This window comes from Eupeodes corollae, chromosome 2, assembly GCF_945859685.1.
Source record: "Eupeodes corollae chromosome 2, idEupCoro1.1, whole genome shotgun sequence".
In the NCBI taxonomy this organism is placed as follows: domain Eukaryota; kingdom Metazoa; phylum Arthropoda; class Insecta; order Diptera; family Syrphidae; genus Eupeodes; species Eupeodes corollae.
In genome coordinates this window covers 112342614-112354012 of record NC_079148.1, presented here as the reverse complement: position 1 = coordinate 112354012, position 11399 = coordinate 112342614, and the positions used below count along the sequence as shown (strand labels likewise).

The window sequence follows — 11399 nt, the reverse complement described above, 5'->3', positions numbered from 1 at the left end:
TTAGCTATTTGACAGAAAAAATAAAAGTTTTGTCCGGAAGTTGCAAAGTAGTAGTTTCGCATTTGAAAAGATGTGTGAGAATGTTATCTGTGATCGAAACTTTATGGAACTTAATATATATATAATAAAAGTATAACAAGAAATCGTTTTTGTTTGGATATTTTCATCTGCGAACGTTTTTAGACAGAGCTTCTGAAATAACGATGCATAGTCATTATTAAAAAGGTAAATATACTCAAAATAGGTTTATTTCTCCTCTTAAGCAAATTCATCATTGATCATTAGAATACCCTTGAGTCCAACTTTCGTCATACTGTCATGTACAAAGATTCAGTATTCGGCCGTACATCGTGAATGTGGAATATTATGCCTTTTTTAAAAATGCGTCCCACTTTAATAACTTCCCATTCGTAACCGTCTTTTAAAAGCCTTACAAAATATTAATAACATTTTGTGCAAGATACAAATGTTTGAACTCTATATATATTTTTTTCTTTTAGTTGTTTTTTAAGTGTTATTTTTTTGTAAAAAAGAGCTGTCACTTAGATTTTCTTAAAATATAACTAAAACTAAAAAACAACATTCCCAAAATATTTATGTAAAAAAGCCGAATTCAAGCCGAATTCAAGGAGTATTTCTTGAAGGTTTTTACTTTCTTTGTGAAATAGGGGCTCACCCAGCAAACTTCTTCAAGTAGCTCGGTTCTTAGCTAGATGTCTAGTGTTTCGCACTCCAAGTTGGGTTAGGTAACTTTCCACTTGTGCGTGACACCTGATACGAGGTCTTATTCTACTGCGCCGTCCTGTGGGCATGGATTTGAAGACTTTCTTTGCGGAAGCATTGGTTTTCATGCGCTCTACGTGACCTAGCCATATCAGTCGTTGGATTCTTACCTTTGTTGCTAAGTCTTCGTCGCTGTACAGCCTGTACAAAGCCCAAAGAAAAAAGAGGTTGTGGCGACCCACACTGCTAACTTCCAATCACGTCTGTCTATTTGTCTTGCTTAAAAGTTTGTAGGTTTTCGTGTTGGGCTAAAAAAGTTGTTATAGTTGAATTATTTTTACAAGCTTTAAAATTACCAACAATATTTTTCATATAAGGAAATAGTTTAGTTTGAAAATCTAGTTTTGTTAAATACATTTTTAGTTGATTTACCAATTTTAGTAGTATTTCTTAAATTTTTACAAATTGGATAAACGAAATTAATTTGAGAGATATCAAGAACCAAACATTAAGTTTTACCAAATTTGCGTACTATTTTTTGTAGATTTTATTTTTTTTATGAAAAAAACGGACTGTTGGATTAAAATAAAAAACAACTGAATATCGAAATCAATATTTTATGTGAAATGAAAATAATTTGAAGACAATATTTTTAATTTTTAAAAGATTTTTCAGTTGTTAGTAAATTTTTACCAAGTTTTAGTATTGTTCTTTTGTTAGGTTTTAATTTTTTGTAAAAACATTCAGTTAGATTTTCCTCAAAATTTTACTGAGTGTTGAGAACAATATTGTCCAACTGGCCAAACTTCGCAAGCGTATAGAGATCGCGCGACCTCTGATCGTTATAAGCGATGAGTTTGACATGACCTTGATGCCAACCCTCATCGCTTGTTACAGGCGGTGGACCCGGATGATCTCGCATGACTTTGAGGAAACCAGCCGAGAGCCCCAGTTTCACCATCTGCCAACGGTCAGAAGTAATCGTGCCATCAATATTGCTCCTATAAATGACCGCAACTATGATCTTGAATTCTTTAAGTACATCCCTAAAAGGTTTAGGAGAGTGCTGGTGTTCTACGCTTTGAGCTTTTTAAGGGCAAGGAGTGGACTTCTCCAAAGACCTTTGTCGCTTTGACGTGGAGTCGTAGCGACTAGATTTGTCTAGGATGGATTTAGCCCACTCCTGCAACTTGCTAAGGATGGGATTACTTCCTTCCTCCATAGTTGTTTATACGAGTTCCTAGGAGCATTCTGGAGAGGTTTACTCTCTTTAGTAGTGGAAAGATCATTATTCACGAACTTTCCACTACCGACCAGAGCAAGCATTTTCGACAGTGATACATCCTTTACCGCACTAGAAGATGGTCAGTGACTTAGCACAATCCCTTCTCCAATGTTTGTCACAGGTGCAACGACAGCCGACGACAGCCGACAACGTTGCCGCCAAACTGCCTCCCGGTGTAGCTGGTGTACCGGTACCGGTTTGACGTTTTTGGTTTTGGTTATGTTTTTGCTTTAAATTATCCATTTAATTTCCACGAGTAGGCGAAGTAAAGGGGGTCCATCTGTGCAGAGATTCGCTTACACAGATAATACTATAGCTAATCCGTAGGTCACCTGGTATCCGAATAATCCGTTAATGACTGAGCTTTTTTAGAAATTGGGCCCTCAACCTGGTTGATCATCGGGGCGGGTCGTATAACGCCTTAGATCCAGCCCAATTGGGATGTTGAAGGGATGGCGTCCCAGGAAGGAAACAAGGTATTGACAGACAGTGATACACTATATAGACAGGGAGTAATGTGCTATCAGCCAGCATAATAGCACAAACCCGATGTAGGAGGGCGTAAGGATTGAGAAGGAGATGGTCGAGCGACCTTTGGTTTCAGGACTCTTCAGGAGAAATAATTCCTGAGAATCATTGACCTTACTCAGCATCTACAACTCGACAAGTTCGACGCTCAGGTAGAAGTAATAACGGTTATCAAGAGTAATTCTTCGTTTGATCTCATCGCTGGTGTTGTTTTCTTCGTTCATACAGTAGCCTTAGTAGACGAAGTCCTTGCCTATTTCAATGTAAGGTCCTTTCTTGGTGACATCATGTGCTTTGTTTTGCCCTTATTAACTGTTGAACAAATTTTTGCCGCCTCTGGCGCAATACTCACTAAGGTTCCATTGATATCACTCTGAGCTCTCCCGATAATGTCATCAATCAATGTCATCAGCTTATGCTAGTGATTGGACAGAATTTTGAAAGATAGTGCCTCTAGTATTAACGTGGAAGCTCTGTACTATTATTTCAGGGATGACGTTAAAGAAATCGCATGACAGCGAATCACCTAAAGAATTTTAAGACATCGAAATGTTATGTTAAGTTATTTACAACCTTTATGGAGCAGTGTGAATTCTCCGTGGTCATCCTGCACAAAGGGACGAGTTTGACAGGGATACTTAAACTAGACATGGCCTATACAGCTCGTCCCTGAGATGCTGTCATATGCGGCCCTGAAATCGATGAAATGAGATACCGGTGCACATTGGTCTTAAAGTTCTGAACATCAGAATGGGAGGGAAAAACAGAGTTGGCTAAAGCATTCCATATTCTCGATGTACGACTTAAGAAAGAATCTCTATACTTGACAGTACGCCCGAAATTGAGCTCAAGGGTAAACTGATGAGCATTCCTGGAAGTGCGAGTATTACGGCTGAATCGTTTAAGGGGTGGAATGCAACTGGCTAGTTCAACAATTCCATTATAGTTCTATCGCCTATCATTTTTAAAGCCCCTTTTTTGTATTCCATCCAAGAGATTTTAACTTGTTTTAGGGGCACCTGACTAGATATGCGAATTATATTCAAGCTTTGGACGGATGAAGGCTTTGTAAATTACAGCCAGATCAGAAGGGGTTAAAAATTTCTTGCACCGTTGGAGAAATCCTAACCATCTGGCATGCTGCCAATATCAAATATATATCATCGTTCCATAAAAGATGATCTGTGATACACATACAAAGTAACCAAGTACTAACAGTTGATTAGTTTTTTGGATGCAAGTGCCACTCATAGATAGCGGCATCGGGGGTGTGTTACGCTTTAACGACAGGAGACAGCATTGAGTTTTCGAAGCATTAAATTCTACACGGTTATTGATTCCCCATTGTACAATGCTGTCAAGATCAGAATTTAATAAGCTTATCATACGGTGCCGTTGAAATTCCACATCCGAAGGACAAGGATGTGAATCTATAAACGAGTATGAGAAGCTGAGGGTACTATCGTCGGCGAAACAGGTTAATGGATTAGAAGTGGCAGACATGAGGTCATTTATGAATATAAGAAAAAGTGTCGGAGACAAAACGGAGCCCTGGGGAACACCAGCATTTATTTTATGAATTTCAGACTTGTAACCATCCAATACAACTTGTATTGAACGGTTAGAAAAGTAATTTCTAATCCAACGAAGAAGAGATTCATCAATACCAATAGCACGCATTTTCGATACGAGAGCTTGGTGATAAACTTTATCAAATGCTTTTGAAATATTAAGTGCAATAATCTTATTTCTCCAAAACGATGTAAAGATTTGTTCCACTGTTCGGTTAGATGAACCATGAGATCACCAGTGGACCTATTGCTACGATAACCATACTATCGGTCATTAAGAAGCTTCCGTTCTTCAACATATTTCTTGAGCTGATAATTAATCAGCGTTTCCATGAACTTGGAAAGAAGGGACGTGAGTGCTATTGGACCATAGTTAAAGGGAGAGGAGGATTCGCCTTTTTTAGGGACAGGCTGGACAAATGCTATTTTCCATCCGCTCGGAAAGAGACCTGTAGAGTAGGAAAGATGGAAAAGTTTGCCAGCGATGAAGAACACCTCTTTAGAACAATTGGGGAGATACTAACCGGGCCAGCGGATTCGTATATGTCAAGGTCTTTCAGTACTATTGCAACTGCACGAGTGCGAAAGAAGATTCGTCCCATAGAATCATTTACGCTCCCAAGAACAGGAGGACTCATGACACTTTCCGGTAGTGTCGAATTAACAGCAAACTGTGCTGCAAGTAAATTGGCTTTATCAATCGAGCTTATATAAGGAGTGTCATTGTGGACGAGCGTTGGAACCGAGGATGACGTGGTGTTTCGTACGTTTTTTACAAATGACCAGAAATGTTTATTACCTTTGCGACATTGTAGTATTTTTTGCCTTAATTTCTGATCATGCAAAAATTTGGTTCGAAGAATATGACCATTACATGTTTTTCTAGCTTGTTTGAACTTATTCCGGTTTTCCTCAGTCGAGTTGGCTTTGTAACAACGGAAACTTACATCTCTGATCCCAATAACCTCTTTACAGCTCGAATCAAATAAAATAAACTCAACTAACTTGTAGTACTATATAATCCATTTCACCGTCACTTTGATTTTTCTAAAAATGTCACCAGGTGTCAAAAACGTTATTCTTTGATGCATAGAATTACTTTGAAGGTAATATCACTTTTAAGCAAAATATTCGAGGTGAAAAATGTTGTTTCAGTTTTTTGATTTTTAAAAACAATGAGAAGGTCATCTGAGTACTCTAGTTTTTGTGATAGATTCGAAAATCTTCTGACATTATAGATTTTAAATAAACACTTACAAAAACTTTAATTTCTAAATTTTTCGAAGATGATTTATTCTAAAAGGGAAGCTTTTCTATCTCCCACACCCAAGAAATATAAAAATTTGAAAAAGTGATATGTTTTTATAAAATCAATAAATTAAGCTTTTCAAGGTACTAACACAATGAGTTTACATTTTTAGTCTTTCAACATATTTTCAAAATCATTATAATTCCGACGCATTTAAGCCCGTAGAAAAATGATTGATAACATATTTCGACAATGAAAACATATTAATTACACTTCAGATGTAAGCTCATCAACCAACATACAAAAAGAAAGAATATCAAAAGCTGAAAATTCTTAAAATAAAAATTACCTTGATGTAATATAATATCCCTCAATCATTTCTTAAGGGCCAACAAAAAAGGTTATAAGCCATTCAATAAAGGTCTATACATACTTAAAAAGTAAAACAAATTGCCAACCCTAAGCATTAATTTTGTTTAACGTTACAAAGCCTAAATAGAATCCAAAGAAATACCAAAAAAAAACATCAAAAGCCAATAGCTTTAAAAAGAAACAAGAAAAAAACACCTGTTCGTGTTCTGTTCTTAGCATCACTTCAATTCAAAACCAATTTATTATCCCGAAAAGGTAACAAAATAATATCCTTCACGCTTCTACCTACATCCATTTTTTCGTTTTCTTTTTTTGATCCGTGGTAAGTTTGGTATTATATTGAAGCTTTTAGCTCACATTGTTTTTCTTCTTTTTGTTCTATTTGAAAAGCTTGTCCGTCAAAATTGTAATCTATTCCTTCCAGCTTTGTGTGTTCTATTACCACGCAAAAAAATACAAACAAAATATCATCAATATTCAAGAACAAAACAATGTATGTGCCTTGGACAGCCAATCCCAATTATAGCCCGGCTCCAATGCGTTCAATCAAAATGGTACAGCAGTTTCTCGTTTTATTTTTGTTTTCATTGTTTTGTTTTTTGACTTAAGCATATTCTATTGTTTTTTGGTTTTATTAGAAAAATGCTACAAATCATAACATATTGACTGTATTCACAGTAAATAATAAAAACAGATCCCTTATAGCTGTAATATAGACATACTCTTTCATAGGTCAATGTCAATAAAGTCATTACCAGAGTGTAGTGTTTTTCATCTAAGTCGGTCATATGGTTTCGAGGAGTTTTTCAATTGACCTTTTCTTTTCATCAACATCTCTTTGAAATCCTATATAGCTAAAACCAATTCCTTGAATTTAGTGGCCAAGAAATAAAAATAAAAAAAAACTCTCGATTGATTGGTTTTGATTTACATATAAAATAAAATAAACAATAACAAAAATGACAAAACAATTTTCTAAGAATACGTGTTAATAATTTTGTTTCAAAATATTTTGATTGTTTTTTTTTGTTGTTTGCAATATTCTGAGAAAATTAAATATAACTGCGAAATTCTTGCATAATTTAATGTCATAATTTGAATGTGAACTGGCGTTACGATGTTTTAATTTACTGGCAATTTAATAGCTAATCCTTTAAATTTTGAAGAATTATTTATCGGTTAGAGGGAAATATTGCATAATATTTGTTTTTCTATGAAACGATTTACATACATTATTTTTAATTTTCCATTGAAGCTATGGCAATCGCTTTAATTATTCGCTTCGATTATTTGAATTAAAATTGTTGATATTTCTCCATTAATTTAATAATTTAGTAAAGCTACAGGGCGTTGAAAACCATAGTTAGATTGTTTTTTATTTTTGATAACATTGATTACAATTTTTGTATAAAGTTTACAAACAAAAACAAAAAGCATTGCTTTACTGCCTAGTTGACAAATCATAAAAAAGATGACATAGCTGAATAATATATTTTTTTTAAAACTTTCATTTATAATTCTACTTCTTTAGAAAAGAGTTAGCCTGCAGAATTGATGTAATTTTTTAACTTCCATATTGTGAAGCAAGAGTATAACTTGATTTGGCGTTAGTATTTCGCTCCCAAAAGCATTCCTTCTTAATTCTTTAAGAACTGGACATCTTAAAACAAAGTGTAAAACATCCTACCTTACCTTTAAATTGCACAATGAGCCTATAATTGGTAAGTCATCTCTATGAGGTATAAAATTCAGCTGCATAACTTCTCCTCTCAATTTAACCAACTGAAATTTCGACAATGCTATTATCGTCCCTAAAATAATTCCTTTCTTCCAAGTTGTGATTTAGTTGACAGTAGAGCTGTCTGTATATAGATCCTATAGCTTCAAGTATTTCTCTCGTTGTTTTATATTCACTGCGAAAATAAGCCCGTTCCGTCCCACATTCGCTTGCAAATTTATCCAATTATCACACTAACTTGTTTTGGTTCGTATTACTTGAAGCGCTGCTATCTTCAGAAGCCTATTATTGCGCATCTTCATAACTCTCGAGATGTAATCGACTTGCATTGTAAGGGTTCGTATGAACATAGGTGATAATCCTGATTCCATCACAATAACATAGTTGGGTGTATTTGATGGCATTCTAAGAACTCGCATAATAAAATATTGGATAAGTTTCTCAACTGTTTCGTATTGGTTCATTCCCTCAGACTCAGATATTGCTTCAAATATCTTAAAATTGCTGCTATGTGCTATACTTTTGTTAGAAAAACATTTTTTCCAAGTTTCAATAATTACACCTTTAGCCTTAACTAGTTTCTCTCTTAGATAAATTTCCATGCTCAAATTTTTCGTTAAGTGGACTCCAAGGTATTTGAATTCCTTGACAACTTTAATGACCTCTAAATTATAGAACCATTTTTCTTTCGCTGAAATTCGGCCTCCTCCTCGTTTAAAAATCTAAATTTTGGACTTATTAAGATTCACCACCAAACTCCAAAGCTGACAATATTGATACAGGCGGTTTATCATTAACTGCAATAATTCAGGTGATGCTGCCAAAAGAACAATGTCGTCCGCAAACAGCAATGCTTTTAGTATTCGTCCGGTGAAGTCCATGCTACCTGGTAAGAGGTCTGTAAGATCTTCAATAAACAAGGCGAACAGCTTTGTTTGACTCCCGATAGAGTACATGGTCTAGTGACTTACAACTGTCAACACTTCCCAAGTTCGAGTAATGTCAGAAACTCAGATGTTTTTATGCCGCATTGAAAAAGCTTATTGAATACTTTACTTGACTCTTGGAGAATTTGTCAATGCTTCGCACGGGGCAGTATAGGCCACTTCTGGGTATCACAGGAATATAACAATAACCATCACGTCACAGATTCAACCAAGCCGTACAAAAAAAAAGTTTAGTGGTGTTAAATAGCAAGATCTTCGTGGCCATTTGATATCGCCACGACAAGAAATTTAGCGGCCAGGAAATGTCTCTTGGAATAATTATCGAGCATATTTGTTCGACTTGTGTGTCATCTGGCTACGTTTTGAAACCTCATATTCTTCAAATTGTATTCTTCAACAGCAAACAAGCAAAAGTCGGTTATCATAAGATCATAAAGCTCTAAATTGAAGATGACAGTCGTTCCAAAATTGAATTTTTGTAGATGTAATGGCCTCTCTTCAATTACTTGAGGATACTCAGAACATACACACCGAGTGAGAAAACTGCTTCGTCACTGAAGAAACTTTTCTTCAAAAATCGCCTCCCTCCGACTGTTGTTCAAGCATCCATTTGACTTATGTACGACGTTGTGAAGCAACTGACCGGTTTCAGTTGTTGTGTGATCTGGATTTTTTTTCATTTTTGGAATATTTTCTTATCCTTATCTAAAGCTACAATCTGATCGCAAGCTCCACCTTTTCCTCCAGTAACAATGGCACCAGCATATTATCCTTTCTATGACCGGGTGGAGCTGTTAGACCAATGAATGATACAACTCTTAAAGCTTTAAAGCCACTATTGTGTTCGCGGAGATATTCAGCAACAACACCAATTTCACCACTAAGAATATTTCCCTTGGTATTGGAATCCTTAATTAACACTTCTAATCAATCAATGAAATCAGTTCCATTGAACCAACCTGAGTTGTTTGGTTAACAGCTTCGTATGTCAAAGTACCAGACCTAGAGACAACACCAGTCATGATTATGATCTTGCACCTCTCTGGAGCGATGATTTCAGGGCAGTTTGGTCTTACCAAACGGGATTTCTCTTGAGCCAAAAGCGCGTGCTTAACACGAGCCATGTCGTTCTGTGGCACACCCTCGGTGATAAATAAATAAATTGGGTGGCGCGACAGTCCGTTGAGAACCAAGGCCTAGTGACTTACAACTCTCAACCATTCCTGTGTGCGAGTAATGTTGTCAGGAATGGAGGGGACCTACAGTTTATATGCCGACTCCGAACGGCTAATTTTGAGAAAGCACTTTTTCATGACAATAGTTACTCTTGGAGAATTCGTCAATTTCTCGCAAGAAGCAGTACAGGTGAAAAGACTTTAGATGGCATAGGCAGGGATCGAACCCAAGACCTCTAGCATGACAGTCCAACGCACTAACCATCATGCCACGGGTACCACCCTCGGTGATGCAGACAATAATAATAATAATTTTATCTTCAAGAGCTTCCATGTGGTACATTAATGACCGAAGCATGGCAGTCAGTTGCCTTCTTGGCTTCAACGACAGTTGCTAAAACAGACTGATTTTAATGTGTGGTGCCTCCTTTAAATGGTGAAACTCCATCCACCAGCGTGGTGCCATAGTCAAGAGCTTGCTGATTGTGAAAGGAACCCTGTTTGCCAGTGAACCCTTGACAAATCATTTTTTTATCGGCGGTCAGTTGAAGATTCTTACGGGTTTTTGCATAATCACATTTGCCCCGTACACCGGCAAGCTGCACATTTTGAATGCGGCCCAGTATACTCTTACAGAAGTCATTGCAGATTTGTCTTTATATTTCGAAAATCGAAGGTCGATCTTTGAACAGTCGTGAGGAATGTTGAATGAATATCCACGACTTTATACTTGTTTAGATCTTGCTTTTGGCGTCTGAACATAACGTTTAAGGACTAATACAATCTCGTTTCTGTATCGTAAGTTACTAAAGGTCAAACAAATGTGTTTCAGTTTCGATACCACTAACGATTTTAACAGCTTTACTGAATTCTTTACTGAATTGTGAAGCTAAATTTGCTAAATTTTGTTTTCATAAGCTTCAAAAAAAGCTGGAAGATTAACTTGATAATTGAAAAAAGGCTGCGATGCAGTGATGTCAGGAATGTTCGTACTAAGCCAAAATTGTCATTTAAGAACTTTGGGAAGCAGTTCTACTCGTATGCCAAGTTATTTGAGACTTAAATGTAATTTGATTAAGCAGCAACCAGTTTAGAAAAAAATACAACTTAAAGTTGGTTTGATAATGTGTTTTGGAAGATATATACATACTTTGATTGCAGTTCGGTGACATCTAAGGAACAAAGCTGTAGATATAATTTCTGTAATCCGAAATTTTGCAATAACTTGTTCATCCAAAATTGAAAATTTCCCACCCTCACCAAAGGCTTTTACAGATATTGTTATCTCCTATCAAGGCCGTTGACGATTTTTACTATTTGTCTGTTCTGAAATATTAACATATTATAGTTTGATAGTACCAATTATATATTTATAAAGAAGGACGTAGTCGTTTGTTATTAAATTGAATTGTTTAAAGCGGAGTTCGTCGTTGATCCGCTATATCTCCATCTCAAATCTGGTAACCACACAAGCATATAATACTGTGATTATCAATAATTTCTTTCTTTGTGTTTAATAAGCTAAAACTTGTGCGTTAAAACCTAACCTTTTCCCTATCATTTTATTACCATTTTCAACTTAGATCTATCACAAAGAATGTGGTTCTGTCTATATGTTCTCTTCTAAAGGAAGACAAATTGGGCTTGGTTGGGATTAATTGGAGATTTCGTAATAATGAAGAAACATCACAAACGCCTGGAACACATGACACTACAATCACTTTGAAACCAATATAAAATTCCACAACTTTCAAACTCCTAGGAACAAAAGTTCCGATACTGACATATTGAGAAACCAAACTGCTGCCTTC

General features: G+C 36.0%; 1 pseudogene; it reads right to left on the bottom strand.

Annotated features, from left to right (window-relative positions):
- Window positions 1-9089: 9089 nt before the first annotated feature.
- LOC129945184 (succinate--CoA ligase [ADP/GDP-forming] subunit alpha, mitochondrial-like) lies at window positions 9090-10350 on the bottom strand (annotated as a pseudogene).
- Window positions 10351-11399: the final 1049 nt, after the last annotated feature.